General features: G+C 31.1%; 1 pseudogene; it reads right to left on the reverse strand.

The window, feature by feature from the left end:
* Positions 1-28: 28 nt before the first annotated feature.
* LOC149572053 (clathrin heavy chain 2-like) overlaps positions 29-18660 on the reverse strand; it is a 63162-nt pseudogene continuing 44530 nt past the window's right edge.

Consider the following 18660-nt stretch of genomic DNA (forward strand, 5'->3'; position numbering starts at 1 on the left):
CTTAATTCTTAAAGTTTTTTTAACGTTCTTAAATAAACTTTAATAAATAAATAATTATAAATAAAATCTAATCTAATATATTTATATGAAATTATTTTCATTAAATATTTATATAAATATTCAAGTTCATAATCAATAATTGAAAATGTAAAATAGAAAATTGAACATCATAATATAAAATACTAAAAATAAAGTAAAACTATATTGAAAAATATTAAGATTTAAGTTTTATCTTTTAAATAAAGAAAATAATCAATATGTCATGTCATTGATATTATTACTATTTGATCTTTATGTTTAAAATAGTTCTAAAAATGAATTAAATATCCATGGTTCTAGAAAAGATGACATAAGCTATAATTAATCCATTAAAAGTAGAGTGTACAAAATATTTTAATTTTTTATGAAGAAAATTAATTTTACTCACTATCATTGCTCTAAGCTGATCAGAAAAGAGATATTTTTTTTAAAAATCAAATAAATAGATAGAAAATTTAAAACTATAGTTTATAAACATATTTTAAAAAATTCTTTACTTTGATTGGTTATTTAAAAATTATAATTGCATCAATGGATTACATCATTCATCCAGGCAAGTTCTAAAGCATCATTTATTTTGATCAAGTCATAGCAAATGAACAAGCATGAAGCAAAACATTCTTTCTTGCCCTACAGTTCCAAAAGGAAAAAGTAAGCCTCATTTCAGTTTGACACACTTCAACAAGAAAATTCAAAATCTAACTTAACCTATGAAAAAGTACAAGAAAATATGATTTAGCAATTACATACCTATTCTAAAAAATACACTAGTAGTTCCTCTACAAGCTCACGATCACCTTATTGAGAATTAGATTCCATTGCATCCTTGTAAATATTATCCTTTTTAGGCAGTGCAACAGACTGCCTCCATCTTCCTACTTTCTTGTAAATGAAAGTAGAAATACAACAAAATTCAAGAAGTTCATGTTTCTCAACCTAATTGAAAGTGAAGCTCATTAGAATAATACTCAAATGCTAAGTTACTCTGACAAAGTCAGAACTATCTGATCAAAGTTGTCATGTATATCTATAGATTGTCAAAGCCTATAATAATCTTCCTCTTCTACATAAATCTCATTCAAATCCTCATGAACATCACCTACATTGTTACTTTGTGCCACAACCATGTATAGCTTCACAAGATGGAGATGTCTAGCCTGCATAACAAAAACAATAGAACAAAATAAATTCATGTGAAATTACTTCAAACCAAATAGCTACTGAGAGAGACATCTCACAAAACTTAATATCTAACTAAAAGGTATCTTAGTAATCCTAAGAAACAACAACAGTTAAAAAGAGTGGAGAGGCATACCTTATGCATGATGTCAACCACTCATGTGTGATTTACCCTAAGGGTAGGTACATTTAAGAGGTCATTAATAAGATTCGTGTGTTCTTGCAAATAAAAGTGGATAGCCTTGAAGTACAATTAAACATTGGCCACTTTAACTACAATATCTTTGAATTGCATATGATCCCATGGTTCTAGAGAATGGTCCATGATAGTAGTAGCAACATTGTCATATTCATCATCTTGAATAAATAAATATGTAAGTTCCTTCCAATGCTACTATTCATCACAAACATAGAAAAGCCTGGGTATATTGAGTCGTGTTGAAAATAATTTGATATGTTCCATAAGCTTGTCTAGGTGATATCAAGCATAAAGGATGCCCATCTCCATAAAGATACCCATATGTGCATGCTCCAACCCCATGCCACTTTCCAGCAGAGATATAAGTTCATCAAAGCCACCCATGTTTTGATACTAATCACTAATATCTTCTAAGTCATCCAACTAAAGTAAAATAAATGTCCAAACACCAACAACATCAATCTTTCAACTTCACAATTACAAATAAACACTACTAATTAACTTTCCCAAATTATGATTAAAGGAAAAATATGATTTAGAATAAAACCATTAATATCCAAAATATTCTCTCTTTATGTCATAATGCTTGTTTACAATGAATAAACCACATAGAAAAGAGCTTCTGTTAACAAACCAATTACCTGTGTAATGATATTCAAACCAAAAATTTGAGCCAATCTAAACTCCTCATCATCAACACATGAAATACACACTTCCTTCCATGTCTTTGAATTATTTGTCTTTCGACAAGTATCAACTACTCCTTGGAGTTGACCAAGATTGACAAGAGTGTTGTCAAGTTTTGTGCAATTGGAAATGAAAGTAAAAATTATCTTAGCAACCTCATATAGAGTTTCATCAAATAGATGATCTCCCACACTTTGAAGATTAGCCACATTTGGTGTCAAGATAAATTCTTCAATTTCACCAAGTCTGTCAATCTTAGCATATGCATAAATAAGATCACTTTCAACTTTCAGTTCTTTAATATTTTTCCTTACCATTAGCAAATATTTAACTAGGTCATGGTACACACTAGCTATCTTGACTGCCCTTGTCACATCAAGGAACTCTGTAGCATCATCACCATGAATGAATGATTCAATAGCATCATTGACCATTCTATCCCCGAGTTGTGCCTTCACAACTTGACTCTAGATTGCATCCTCCTCAATATGTGATGCAAACTCCACAGCCTGCTCAATGCTTCGAATGTTGTCTAAGAAACCACTGACAACTTGTACATTTAGATTAAACTTCTTAAAGATGGAAAAGTCCTCCTCATACAACTCTACTCCAATAGTAATTTCCTTGACTATAGGGCCATCAAAGTTGTCTAGCCTATTAATGTAATCCATTACAAGAGACTTATCAGCCTTAATGGTTGTCAAAATGAGAAGATTTTGCATATTAGGATTTCCATTGAAAAAGTAATTTTGTAGAACAATCTTCTCTAGAATTTCAATCAACTCATGTGGTAGATCAACACTCATAAATGCTTTCACTATTGTAGACACTTGATCTAGATTTTTTCTTTCAAGTAAAGCAGTCAATACAACTTGATCAATAATTTACCTCCAAAATGGATTTTTTGGGTTAAGAACTTTTTCCTAGAGTTCAGGCTGCATCCTCTCAACAATATATCTAAACAAAAATCTATCATGCTCGTTGGTTAGGAAGCATGTTAATTAGTTTTAAATATGCTACATGTATATAAAAAAAGCTCAAAGTCCTTAAAAATATACCTTGCTTGGAGCTTAAATAGAGATTTTTTATTGGTAACATTAATAACCTCTTCATCACATTATCTTTGTCTGTATGCAACAACAGCTAGATTCAGATCCCTTATTTCATAGTATCTATCCACCTCTCAAGAATCATAGTAGTGCTTTGTAGTGAGGAAGTGATCTAGGTTATTATTTGTATCAATGATGATTTTCCCTGATGCATTATGTACGTGTACATCTTCACTTCCTTTCCTATCATATTGAATGTGATTAGAATGTTGATTAATGATAGTAACTTAAATACACCTACTATTCAGATACCTCCTCTAGGAAATCTTGGTGGCAAAGATAAGAAAAAAAAACTTTGAAGGCCATAAAGATTGTTAAATCATCATTGTTGATTGTCTTGGGTAAAGTCTTCCTTTAAATTAGACCTATTTTATTGTTTGGGGCTACAAATAAGAGGTATTTAACTAATGTAATAATTGAAATATAACTAATTTAGATGATGGTATTGCATTTTCACTTTGTTGTGATATTATTGCTTCTAAGACATGTACCATGCTATGAATGAATAAAATAAATCACATCAATTATTTTTCAAGAATTTGCATTGGTATTGAGAAAATGATTGTGTCAAAATTATGCAAGAATTACTAATTCAATGAAGAATCCAAACATTAAATGGAATTTTTTAAATATTTTTAAAAAATCACAAACATAAGTAACCAAATACAAGAGAAGATGAGCAAAATGACTGCATCAAAAAAATTAGGTGGAAAAAATAGAGTCCATAGAAGAGAATTTGGATGGAGACGTTGCCTTACTCCATGAGGAGCATATGGTAGAGCCTTAGGATGTGCATCTGCCTTTTCTTAGTTTGTCTATGAAGGAAAAGATAAAACAACAACCCTAGGGTCAATTTGAGATGTTTCAATTAATGTTGGTCTAGATGGATTATGGTTGGATGTCCAAACAGGGCCTTTGGAGATGAGTGGCAAAGATGGTTTTATTCTACTTGACTTGAGAGAGATCCCATTATAGAGACAACCACTCTCAAAGAGCACAGTGAACACATTTTCTCTAAACAATGCAATTGGTCGTTAAGCACTTGGCATGCAAGCATTTTGGCATCTCAATATAATTAGGATCTATATTGGGATGAATTTTTTTTTACTGTAGTGCTTCTCTAACTTCATTTAAGAAGTTATGCATTAAGGAAGTTTTTTTTGAAACGGTTGATGATGATGAACAAAATTGTGAAAAATTGTTGCATCGTGTTGATTTTGAGTAGGGGCCTAGTGACCTTGTTGACTTGGGTCCTCAACTTATTGTTGATGACTATAAGAAAGAGGAAGAGGAGATTTGGGACAACCATGGAGACATTGTTCTAAGTTATCAAACTAATTCTAATTTCAACATGCATCATAATGACAGTTCATTATTCCTGCATGAATAAGATTGGAAGAACCAATTTGTGGTGTTGTTAACAACCCATTCTTTGATATGGGTGTTCATATTACATACAACAATTCACTTTTTGAGCTATATTATGGAACATCTCTTGGTTGTAGCATCACACTTAGTGAAAATGAAGCATGGGATATGGGAGAAGGTTCAAGACTTGAGTTTGTAGTGTTGTTTTTAGCTTGGTGTTGATCAAGATTCACATTATAAGATGATTGATTACCCTCTTGGGAGATCACATATTTGAAATGTTGGAATTAAGATTGCAATTGGAGTGAGATGATAGTAGAAGGCATCATCATTCCTAGCTTGGATATTCAATTTGATGATTCAATTTTGTTGTTGTTGCCATAGTGACTCTATAGTCTACTTATTGTTTTAGCTATTGTTTTTTGGTAGGTATTATGTTTATTGCTTTGATGTTTTATACTTTATAGAGAAAGAAAGGCTTTGGGAAGAAGAAAAAGTTGTTGAAATGGCTAGAATGCAAGCTGAAGCAAAGGCTACAACTAAAGCAAAACAGAAGCTAGAAATGGAATGAGAGGTTGTACATTTGGCTTTTCGCATTTGAGCTGTATATGGGTCATTAAGTTTGACTCAAAAACTACACAATTAAATCCTGATAGCAATATCACAATTCTATTACTCTGATGTTAAAATAAGCGATGTAGAATAGAGAGACATTCCAAACTTGCCCATATTGTTTGGGCCTTCAGAGAAAGTCCATTCACCACAACTACTTTGATAGTATCCCAATTTTGGTTAGATCAACTAGTGAAATGAATGAAAACAAATTGTATCACGCTTTTATGCTTGAGAGGGGTAATTTTTCCTTTACGTAGGGCAGACACTATCAAATAGATATTTGAATCATTTGCGACATCAAGGATAGTGGAAATCATTCTAATAAGATTTATATTTGTGATGACCTTTATAAAGCTCAAAATTATTGGTTAGATACAGGCTGTTCAAGATCAGAAGTATTTAAGTAAAAGATTATTAGGACAATAATAAGGGTTGTCTAGACAAGATGAGGGAGGGGTTAAAAAATTAAACAACCTAGCTTTCTTAAATCATCCCTAATGTTTTCAGGATGGCATATTGGAAGAAGTAGAATAATTCTTTGGAGGTGGTTTGATTTTTTATTTTAGCCACTAGTGGCCTACTATCGTGAAATGCACAAATGAATGTCACGAAGCTGACAACCACACATACAGAACCATCTAGAAATCTACTCCTATGCATAAGGTTTTTTCGGTCGTAATATCTAAAAACATCTTGGTAATGAAAAGTTCTTCCACCCCAACTTCTCTGGCTTCTGTAAAGGAATCCGAGATTTCTTCAAAGCCCTCTATGGTGGCAAGACATCCTGGTATGGAGTGATACCTTAATCAACAACTTTGGGAACTAAATAAAATGGTGTGCTATACTGGACCTTGTGTGTCCTTACACACTTTAGACCGAACTGTGGGAGATGTATAGGGATACTCATATCTCTCCATTCCTAGAGGATCCTACAGTAGATTGTCTTCTTCCCTTACATATATAGATTTCATAACCTTTGATAATGGTATTATGGAGGAGCTTGAGTATATATTTCGATGGTTCATAGGTCTATCTTTGTGTTCCTCCTCACATTGAGGCCCCATATCAATTATCCTTACCTTTTGTTGTTCTTGACCAGATTGGCATTGGCTCATGCATAGCCCCCATCGATTCAATGCGGTAAGACATTATTCTTCCCGACACAGCTACTTGAGATTCATATCTTCATCACTCATGGATCGTGTTTATCTTTTGCAGAGTTTTGATTTGTCACCTTTTACATTAATTGGGCATGTACCTTATTGATTTGTGGAATTACCATTTATAGTGGAGACAACAACATTTGAGCAATTCCCAAAGGCATACGCAATTTGGATTTGGGTTACTACATCTTCCAGATAATGAGATTAGCTTCTCCCATCTCCAGTAGATTTTTCTTCCTAACGGGAGAAAGATTGTTAGAAAGCAATGGATCATATCTTGTCTCCATGGGTTCAACGTTGGCAGAGGAGCTACTTTCATTGGGAGGGGGGGGCAGCGTTCTTAACTTCATTTTCCAAAATCTCTCTCATGAGCAGAATATTCATTGTACTATTGTGACAAATTCAGTGTGTGGGTGGACATCTTAAGTCCTTCATGGGAATGTAAGGATTTATGGGGATTAATAAGATTTTTAGTTCATTGTAAAATAAGGAAAATTTAACTTAAAGGGAAAGATCTTATGTTTGTAAGATTAATATCTATGTTGCTAGTAAAAGCAATTATTTCTAATATAATTGTTTTATTTTTTATTCAAATTTATGAAACAATTTAGGTTGCGCTTTAATTATGAAGAAAACCCCGCTTATTTAGAAAATAAGGCTTATGGATTAGGGTCTGTAAAGGTGTTGATGTTGGTCATTCTGTATTTGAAACTAGTGTAAAAAAAAATTCAGGAACCTAAACAAAAGGAAGTTGTTCTACAATGCAGGCTTACATATCTCATATGAATTTAGGCTTACATATCTCCTAGCTCCCCAAATCATGTGCCCTTCACACTCTGAACACCAATCTTCCGAATCTTCCCTGCACCTCAAACTCTCTACATGCATCAAATTAGAAGACTGCCCTTTACATCATACTCTTGCAAATCATCAAGTAATTCAACTTGTCTAATTAGACATTGATTGTCATTAATTAATGATTGGTCTTTCATTTAATGTTCAATTAGAACATGGTCAACCCATACTTAACCTCTTTTCAAAAAATTGGATGGTTTTCAGAGCAAAACAGAAATATAGGGGTGACTAGGAGCTAGCCTAAAATCATTTTCTGAAATTGGTTTGTGGATATTATAGGCTCGTGTGGAAATTTTGGAAATCATGAAGAGATTCGGTAAATACATCATGTGAATTCATAAATCACCAGCTGATTGGGCAAAAAAATGGGTGGCTTTCAAAGTAAATAAAAAATCAAGGGGTGATTGGGCAAGCCTAAAATCATTTTTAGAATTTGTTTGTGGAAATCATAGGCTCATGTAGCAATTTTGGAAATCATGGAAATCTTCCAAATCTCCCTTGCACCTCAAACACCAACTCTGTTGTGTTAGTTCCACTTTATTCTGAGCACCAAAAGTCCCATGCCTCACAACCTCTGGTCTCCTACCACTTTGTAAATTCACACGCTTCACCTTTGCATTTGGTTTGAGACTTTTGTGTATCATATTGAACTAGAAAAAATTTCAAAGTTTGAGTATGATCTTGGTAGTGGTGCTGAAATTGTTTTTGAAGCGTGTCATTTGATATACAAAGATTGGTCTGAGATCTAATTTTGGTGCAGCAGATTGAAATAGACTCATTTTTCGTGGATTGACCTACAAAGTGTTATGCATCTTTAGACTCCTTCACATTCTTTGTTTGTCTAATTTCATAAAATGTGTAGAATTAAGTGGAAAACTTGCACCTAGAGTGGTTAGTGCTTCTTTCCACTACCCACATCCATCTTTAGCATGTGAATCTAGTGGAAACAAAAATTTAAAAAATTCCCTGGGCCTTGTAATTTTTCTAGGATTGATTTCGTTGTTGATTTTGCTGGCTGATTGCGCAGAGGGTGTAAATTGTATTTGAACTACAACTTCACATATTTTGGGATTGGCTAGACATTAACTTATGCCTTTTGGATTCCTGATGAGTTGGAACATGGTTTTGGGGTCAAGAACATTCTTTTTCAAATCAACTTAAATCCAAATTTTGCGTCTCCTTCAGAATACAAGATTAAACCAAGAGTTTCATTTGGAAAATAATTGGAGGAGGCCACGCTTTGGAGGGAAACTTTTATAATAACCTCTTATCTAGCCCTTTATTTCAATCATTTTTTTTTATTGCACTTTAATAACAAGGTTCTCCTGCACACTTTATAAAAAAATTGTGGTTTTGTAGTTTCTATCAATATGTGAAATGGGTACCTAATTTTGGAGGCCAAAAGCTTCCAAGGCTATTGTGATTCCATGTTTTTAAGGCCTCTCCGCATCATCTTATCCTCGGTTAAGGTCTGTTCAGGTCTATGAAATTATATTGCGCTGCTTTTCCATACACGAGGTGCTCTATGAAAAACTAATTGCAAGGACAGACCACCACATCTTGTAATGTGACATCCAACTTGCAACACTTCCGCGATTATCACTTAGCAAGTGTCATCCTTTTTTGAAATAAAAAAGTGGTAACCCAGTGGCCTCTGCAAATCCCTTTCTGGCATAGGCAGGGGGATGCCGATAAAAGTTGTAGAATCTGGCCTTAGGCTTACCAATTGAATTTTATTTAAAGGTTTTAAATCCTTCAATCATTCGATTCCATTAGATGAAATATCTTTCAGGAATTTTGTCAAATAGTTCACACGCCGTCTCAATACTTCCACATTTTACGTAGTTGCAACAAAATTTGATAAAACCCCAATATTCATTATTCATTGATGGATTCCCATTCCCTATTCAAAATCTCCCATTTTGAAATGGGCGAGGATGATATCAGAAAAGGTTGTCGAGTCCAGCTTTACATTATGTTTCTAATTTTTTTGCCTTTAATTTTTTTGTATATCCTAAAATAATTGCATTCTATGACAGTAAAATTCTTTTAGGCAATCTGTCAAACAAGTAATTCGCGCGTCTAGTTATAGTGGAAAGATACAACAGTTAAGGCAGTAAAATTGGGCAATAGAAAAAGAAATGAACAAGTATAGAATGAGGTGAGAGTCATATCATAGGTGAATAACGAGAACTTGGTAAAGATTTTGGGTTGTTGTGCGGATGCAGAGCAGCCACTGATGATCTACGAACACATGGAACCCTCTATGATTGTCTCCATAAACCCCACTCTTCAAACCACTGAAACTGGAAAACCCTTTTCGACTTTTCAAGGAATCAATGGGTGGCTAGGATGTCTTTAATGGTCGTCTGTCTCTCTTAGATATGCCCAACCATTGATCAGAGTAATCATCTCATATTAATTAAATATATATTTTTTATTCATATTTTACATGTAAAATAAGCTTATTATTCAAACTTTAGTATTATATCATATGTCTTAAGATTTAAAATAGACAGTTGATATAATACTAAGGTTTGAATAATAAGTTTATTTTACATGTAATTCTAATGATAAATTTAATGTCATAAATAAATAAATTTATATAATAATAATTTATTATTTCATTAAAAATTTATTATAATTAAAAATATATAATTTATTTAGAAATAAAAGAGTAATACAATATTTAATAAAAATTGATTCTTCTAGCTACACACTTTAAAGAGAACATTTCATATAGGAAACATGTTTTAATAAGATTTAAAATAGATGATTGATATAATACTAAAGTTTTAATTATAAACTTATTTTATATGTAACTCTAATGACAAAATTAATATCATCAATTAATTAATATATATAATAATAATTTATTGTTTAATTAAAAAATATATTATATAATTAAAAATAAAAGAGTAATATAATATATAATAATAATAAAATCTTTTGGCCACACAATTTCAAGAAACATCTTGGATGTAGGTTCAGGGGACCACATATGTTAGAGGCTATAGATCACTTCATGCTTTAGCAAGAGAAACTTATCAACCCCCCCAACTTCAATTTTCTGAGGTTAATTAGGTCACATACACTAGGTCAAGATGTTGTCAGTTGAAAGTTGAATAATGTACTAATTAGAATTAGCATAAAGTTGCTTCTTTAAGCATTTGAGTCTTTGCATAACATAGTTCTCTAATTTAGTTGCCTAAACATTTGTCACAAGCTTTTCTTGAAGATCAATTTATTTTGTTTGATTTTGCATGTTCCTTTGTATTTATTTGCATTTATGAGATCCACATGTGTTTATGAAATGAAATCCACTTTATAAGGTTATGAGTTTTTACTTACATTTTTATAAGTTGAATTGATATTGTACCTTATAAAAAAGAACATTATTACTAATGAACTTTCTATTAACTATTAAATATTAGCATATCTCTCTAACTACACTAATTAACATATAAAATTAGTTGTTCTTACCTCTTACCACATTGATCCAAGGTCTAGAGCCTTGATACCTTCTAAATATGACACGATTGATGTCTGTATAGAACTGAACATCATAACTCAATTAGGAGGTACGCCATCTAATTTCATTTGATGAAGAAATTCCAAAGTGTTGCTAGGGTGTTTGTACTACACATATGCCAAAATCATTGTAGTCTAGGAAATAACATTTCTTTGAGCCATTTTATGATGCAAAAAATTGAATAAATATGTTTGATGTATAAGTAGTTAAGTGTTATTTGAGTTTCAAAAGTTCTTTTAATATTTATTTATATAATTTAATTTCTTATATATAAAATATGTGACTTATTAATTATTATATAAGTATATTTTTAATTTTTTAAAAAAATGGGTAAGATGCCAAAGTCAAGATTAATTATTATTATTATGTGTTGTGATTAATTATTCTTATTGATGAAGCTCAAGTAGACTCCAACCCAAGACCTCTTAGATAAGAGGCTCACAATTTACCATTGTGTTGTAGGCTTTTTCCTATCTTTTATAATTAATATTATAAGATATAAGTTATAATAATAAATATAATGTTATATTATTTAAAAATTAAATTTATTTAAAATCAAAATCTTTTGTCTCTTAACTTTAAAATATCTATGACCTTATTGTTATTCACATTAATTAGATGTTTATTATAACATTTAATTAACAATTCTATAAAAAAAACCACATCATAATTAAAACTTAAATATTTTTCTAGTTAACAATTATGTTCTTCATATAAAATTAGCAAAAGAAATAGAATTTTGTATGTTCTCATTTTATGAAAACAAATTGAACACATGCTTGAGAATTATAACTTTATTAGTGTCTTTTAAGTGTTTTGGTATTGTATTGCATTTATTTTGTAGTATAAATCATGGAAAATACAATGACTGACCTAGTTGTTGTCTTTACAAGTATAAGCCTTAGAAAATATATTAAATACCTTATTGTGAAAAACTTATTTTGGTAGAATGAAGGAAAATACAACATATTTTAGACAAATTATGCACATTTTATGATCCTTGAAAGGAAAATCTTAGGAAGAAGATAATTAAGATTCATTTCTACTAGGATGATTTTATGAGAGACAAATGTTTAAAAATATAATAAAATTTCCTTCCATTATATTTTGATAGATTCTACACCCTAATATAAAGCTCTTATTTGGAAAAAAAAAGGAGAAATTTTTTAAAAATTGACACAAATTGTGTTTATTCTATAATCTTAGAAAGAAAAATCTTACAAGGATAATAATCAAGCCCCATGTCAAAACACTTATGTTACCTTATACATTTTAAATTAATATTGATAAATATTATTTAATGATAGAAATGTACCATTTTTTTGTAGTAAGATGAAATTTTCTATTATGATTAAACAACTCTCACCTAAATTTTATAATATATAAGTAAATTTTGAGGAATTCAAACATAGATTTTGAAGAGTTTGAGTGTAGATTGGGATGATTTTGAGTTCATTTTCTAGTTTAATATTAGTTGAGAGGACATTTGAGGAAGTTAGTTGACAATGATGCATGGATAGGATAAAAAATCCATCGATGAGCAATCAAATTTATAAAAAAGTTAAAGAATGTATTAATATGATAAAAAAAATCATCGATCATTCATTTACTCATTTATTTGGGTGACTAATTATTAATAATCAATTGCTTAGTTATTTATTTGATCATTTATTTAGTCACTTATCTTTGTCTAACCTTGTGATTTTACTTGATGACCAAATTAGTCATTTATTTAATCACTTATAAATTGAAAAGCGTTACTAGAATTTGATCACTTTTGTTCATGTGACTAAATTTTTTAGTCTTATGACTAAAATGTTTAGTCACATAGTCATTTATTTGCTAAAATTCTACTAGTGGGTCATGATTATTTCTTAGGCATCATTTTTAGCCTTCCCCCTTTATTTTTCCTTCTAGGTCATTCCTTAGCCCTTGAAGTCTATGTATTTAGCTTTCTTAGGCACTACCACCTCGATGTCTTTTTCATAATCTTAGCTCCCTTTCTATGTAACAATGGAATCAACAATATCATTATTTTATTTGTTGGAGGTTAGAACCATGACATTTTGGGGGTCTATTAAGCCTAAGAGATGGAATAGGATTTTAAACCCAATTGATTATCTGTCTAAGTTTGTCGTTAGCTGGGCTATAGGAGAGAATGCCTTCAACTATGATTTTACATGGAAAACTAATAGCACTTTTATTGGCTCCTTCATAGGATGTCTAGCTAGGGAAAATATAGGCTGTGGAGAGATCATTCAGCTCTATCATAACATTTTGACCCCACAAGGTTAGAAGGTTTGGAGAATGTTGTCCTTAGTATTGATCCGAAGATTAAAATTTCACTACCAGAAGTTTATATGGCTCATCCCATGAGCAGTCTTAGGTTAGTCATTGTGGCTAGGAGAGAGTCACTATACATTTAGGATAACATCCAATTCTACTCGGTTTGGCCAAAAATGGAGGCAAGCATCAATTTTCTGCTACACTAGAGGAGAATCATAGAAGATCAAAGTAAGGACTAGTTAGTTCATTTCCCTTAGTTGTTTGAGGCCTACATTGAACCTGGAGTGCCTTTTGATGATCTTGACAATCTAGAGTTCATTTTGCCCAATATGTTAAAATCTAGCGCAAAGAGTGCAATTAACATTTATGTTTCCTCTAGGATCTATGGTAGATGACCTAGATAAAGCTGTAGATATCATCATGGTATGCTAGAAGAAAGTAGAGGAGGATTAGTCCATTATTTTCTGATAGAGGTTTTATTTTTGTGGCTAATTGGGTGCCCTTCTCTATTTCCTATGGTTTGCATTCAATTATCATTTTTGATGTTTTTGATAGCTCACAACTTGGTGTTATGGTCTTTACCTTAGTTATGTCGATGCTTCCCTATTGTTTAGTTTATATCTTATACTTACAAATACTAATGTATAGATCTTATCGAATATTAAAAATGTACTATCTTTTTTTGACCTGGGCTTGACTCTTTCCCCCCTTCCATGTTTATGGTTTTGTTTTTGTTCTCCTCTTATCTATGATCGATACTTTCACCTATTTTTATTGCACTATTTTTTAACATTTTTTAGACATTGATTCGCTATAATGGTAGGTAACATTAGTCTATAGATGGTGGGGCATGATCATTATAAGATTATAATCATTGGATATTAAAAATTAACCTCTCATTTTATCTCTTTATTCACAACACTAAAATATTAAAAGAATATAATCTAGATCTTAAATTAAAAAGAACTGATCTCAGTAAATCTAAATCTCTAAACATGAATTAATAAATACCAATCCTTATTCTCTAACAGAAGGTAAGTAGATCAAATAAATTAAGAACAAAGGGTTAATTTGCTTGTAGGATTTCAAAATCTAATATATTGGTCTTCTAGGCTCCGGAATTTAGCTTAGGGCTTTTTGTATAGGCAACTTATGTAAATTTAGAAATTAATTAATGTTAATTTGTTTAAAGGGTAGTTATGGAATTCTTCATGTATTGAAAGTTTTAGCTTTTAATCCTTTAGCAGTTAAGATTTAATTTAATGAAATTTTTATAAAGAAAATTAATTTTTAATTATATTTAATTAATTAAATAGAGGAAATGAATTTAAAGATCTAATTAAAAGTTTAAATTTGGGGTAATTATATTTATTTTATTTAATAATAATTAATTTAGAAGTTTCATTTTAATAATGAACTCTAAATATTATTATTAGTTAAATTAATAAATATACTTTCTAAATACATCTTATTATTTAATAAAAAAACAAATTGAGAATATTTTAAATAAACTTTATTCAAATTTAAAAAGGATAAAGTATCTGCAAAGAATTTTAAAAAATTAAATAATAAAAGAAATACTTCTGCGTGTTCATAAAACCAAAACCCTAGGCTGAGAAATTCTTTATTAGGAGATTAGAGTTCATTTCTCTACACATAGGTTTGGAGGAGCACTTTTCGAAAAGGATTTCGAGAGATTAGAATTTTTTCAATTTTCAAGCATTCATCAGGTTTAGCATCAAATCGAGGCAGGAATTCTATTGAGATTATCATAGTAAATCCTTTCAAATTACCTCTATCTTCTTCATGCCTATTTATGGATTTTGTTTTGCTAATCATATTTTAGAATGAAACCCTTGTATTTGAAATTATTGATCTTCATTACAATAAAAAGTTTGTAAAGGAAAGTGAATCGAAACCCCTATGATAGAAATCATTATTTAAAAATAAAACATAACCTAGGTTGTTTTGAAATTTAATTTAGATAGATTGGGCAATCTTCTTTTATTTTATTTTTTAATTCCAAGGCTATACAAAATTACATTTAAAAATAATATATAAAATTTGTTGAGGGCCTTTTTTTGTGTATTTTAAAAAATATATAAGAAAATAGGAGGGGTTGAACCCCCCCTAACTAGAATGGCAGTGAATATTGCCAAGGTGGTAGATGCTGCTAAGGCAGCGTGAGCTGCCAAAGCAACATGACTCCCAAGGCCATCCACTCCTTAATTGGGGGCAATTTTTTTTTTATATTATCGATTGGCATTTTTAATATTCAAACATAATTTTTTTTATAACAAGTAAATATTATTAAAGAATAATATTTATAAAATAACATAAAGAAATATTATAAAATAATAATAATAATAATAATAAATAAAATAAAAATAAATAAATATTAAATTACTTTAATTAACATTAGTTAAATTTAATTTAATAATATATGATTTTTGATTATTGTTTAAATGCTAATTAAAATTAGCAATTGAATATGATCGATATTTAATATAATTAAATATGATGGTTCCTTTTCTTTGTGATTTTTCTTTATTAAAAAAGGACTTTCTTCTAATAGGTATTTGATCATAAAATTAAAAGGATAATACATGGTTACTAGGAAAATGAAACTTTCTTTTGATCAAACTAAAATGGAGAATTTTATCAACTAAGAACCTTAGTAATAAAAAAACTCCAGTGTTACTCAAAATTGAAACTTAAGAGTATTACTATAGAAAATTGGAATGGTTAAATATCTACACTTGTTTAATTACTTAAAGAGATGTTATGTTTTATTCCATGTTGGGGTTTGGGGTAAACCTAGTTTTGACTAGATATTTATGTTTACTAAAGGCTTGGGAAGTGATTTGTTTGTGAAATTGTATTGTGATGTTGTGATTATTGTGATTTAAACTTTGAGGTATTGATCACTATTTATTGTGATTTCTAGTTGCTTGTATAAGATTGTTGTGGTCATTTTTTATATATGAAATTCTATGTTATGAGCACTGGGCAAGTTATCTTTATGTGTGTTGGGAATTGGCTTGCAATGGAGGCCAAATCCCTAAAGAGGTTGCTTGGGTAACCCATTGTAGGTTATATTAATAAGTGATAACATTTCATTAAATGTGTTAAAATAAATTAACAAGAGTTAGTATATTACCTCATCCATGCCTTGAGTGATAGTATAGGCTAGGATGGTAGTAGAGAGGATTCTCAGGTGTGACCTTGCCTTGTTAGTATATCTTGTTTGTAAGAAAGGATACTTATGCTACATAGAGTTACTAGGGGTCAAAGTCTAGAGAGGTTGTCAAGGTAACCTTTTTATGTGGCTCATGTGATGACACTTTCCCACTACCATAGTAGATTTCCTACATTTCTTTGTTGCCTCTTGGATTAGAAATTACTTTTGTACTTGGTACCTTTGAGATAGATTTCTATTGCAATTCCTTGACCTAGATTCTTGTTATGACTTTTGAATTGTTATCCATTTGGAACTTTTGATCATCTCCTCAACATGGTGGGAGTGGCCCATTTAGGTTCCACAACATCAGTTGGTAGTGTTTCTTATACCATTAACATCCAACAAGTGGATGTCATTGTTGGATGTACTTGTGCAGTTGTTTCATCCTTTTGATCTTGTGATTTTGTTCTATGGTCATATTCTAATTTAGTCCACTTTGATTATTTGAGATCCTATGAGATGTGGTATCTTATCTTGATGTATATTCTTTTAGCATTTCATACCTTGTGACTTATATAAAGGATGATTATGCAATTTTCTTATGCTATGTGGCATCTTATGTACTTCTATTTTATTTCATAAATGATTTTTTACTTATGGTTATCCTATGATGTAGACTTTGTTATGTATCAGATATAATCTTAATAAAATTCATGTATGTGATTCATCATCATGGAACCCTTAAGAGATGTAATTGTTATGTATTGCTCATGTATGTATGTGAATTATAGCTTCCACTATGTTATCTCTTTTTGTTTCTGATCTTAAAAAAAATGTTTACCAAACTTAGTGACATAATAGGTTAACCTCTTTTGGGTTCCCTAGTAGGAGGTTGCATTTGGTATCAGAGCCTAAGTTTCTACATTGCCTGAGCTTTCGTTATATTGGAACGCCACTAGATGATAATTAGTTAACTTAAATAAAACTTAAAAAACTATATATATCTATTACAACCTAAAAACCTTGAAACTTAGACTCGAATACTTGAATATAGAAGAAAGAAAACTTGAATAACTCTTGACTTGGATTTCTAAACATGTTTATTATGATTATGTTTTATAGTAGTATGTCCTCATTTATTTTTTTGGCATTTTGTTATTCTTTCTTGGGTATTGTAGGAGGATGGTGTCCAAGACTAGATCTACTATGAAAGGTCATAGTTCAAGCACAAGCGGAGGGTAGATGAGTTTCATAATCTGAGGTAATTTACCATTATTGTAGTGGAGTCTGAGAGAAAGTTTTATAAGCTGATGCCATATGTAGGAATCAATGATAGTTCACCACCACTGGTACAACACTTCATTCAATTTTTGAACAACCATTTCAGTGGGGGTGTGAAGGTTTTCCAACCTAAGACCCTTAAGGATGTGGTTCATTAGGCTATTCTTATGGAGTAGAATGTTACTTTGAGACATGGTGGTTTTGTGGGGGCACTTGTGTCATGTCCCATTTTCAAATAATTTAAAAAGAAAATCTTTGCTAAGGCAGGCGGGCCCAAGAAAGTGAAGTTTCGGAAAAAGGGGGTTAATCTTTGGAAACCGTTGGACTAATAAATGAAAATTATTATTAAAATAAGTTTCATTAACCTCTCTTGGACGTGAGTTACATTTATGCCCTCTTTTAAGGGGTTTGGAGGCATTTTGGGCTCATTCTAGACTTGATTTTCGCTCATTCTTTGTTATTCTTCAGAGGCTGCCAAACCTGTGGAGAAGGAGACCCAAGAACGGGAGTTTGCAGGTTTCCAGGGAGACCCAAGAACGGGAGTTTGCAGGTTTCTAGGAAGGCTAAGGACGTGAGTTTGAAGCCATTCCATGTGCATGCTCATACAGAGTTTGCCTTTGTGCTGAACAGTGCAGATTTGTGAGTTTCCGGGTGTATTTTTGTAAGAGTTTGGTGTTTCCGGTTGAGTATTTCATATCAGTTTTGGTTGCTGCTGTATTTTAGACTTTAAGCTGTTAAAATAGAGCTGAATATATATATTGGGACGTGATTAAACTTCTGATATAGATTATTAGTGTTCTTGTGGTGTTTCCGGGCATATTTTGTGCTATTTCGGGAGCCCGATGAGCATAGTTTTGGTCCTACATTTTTGAGCTGTTGTGTAAAGGCTATACGGATCTGGAAATGTCAATTTGTAGGCTGTTATGCTGCTGAAAGTTCTATAAAAATTTCCATTTTCAGATTCATTAATAATTTGTGAAGTTGTGAAGCTTTTAGCACTATTTTCAACATACCCGATTTGGGGTTTCTTGAGGAATTTGGTGGATCTTTGGGATATTAGCTGTTTGATTTTAAAGATCTGATTAGAGGTTGAAAATATCATGAAAAATCAGAAAAGGGACATTTCAGTGGTATCAGAGCCATGATCTTGCCAGCCTGAGGGTTTG

This window comes from Cupressus sempervirens, chromosome 2 (genome assembly GCF_028749045.1).
Source record: "Cupressus sempervirens isolate cs-2001-9-10 chromosome 2, ASM2874904v1, whole genome shotgun sequence".
Classification (NCBI taxonomy): domain Eukaryota; kingdom Viridiplantae; phylum Streptophyta; class Pinopsida; order Cupressales; family Cupressaceae; genus Cupressus; species Cupressus sempervirens.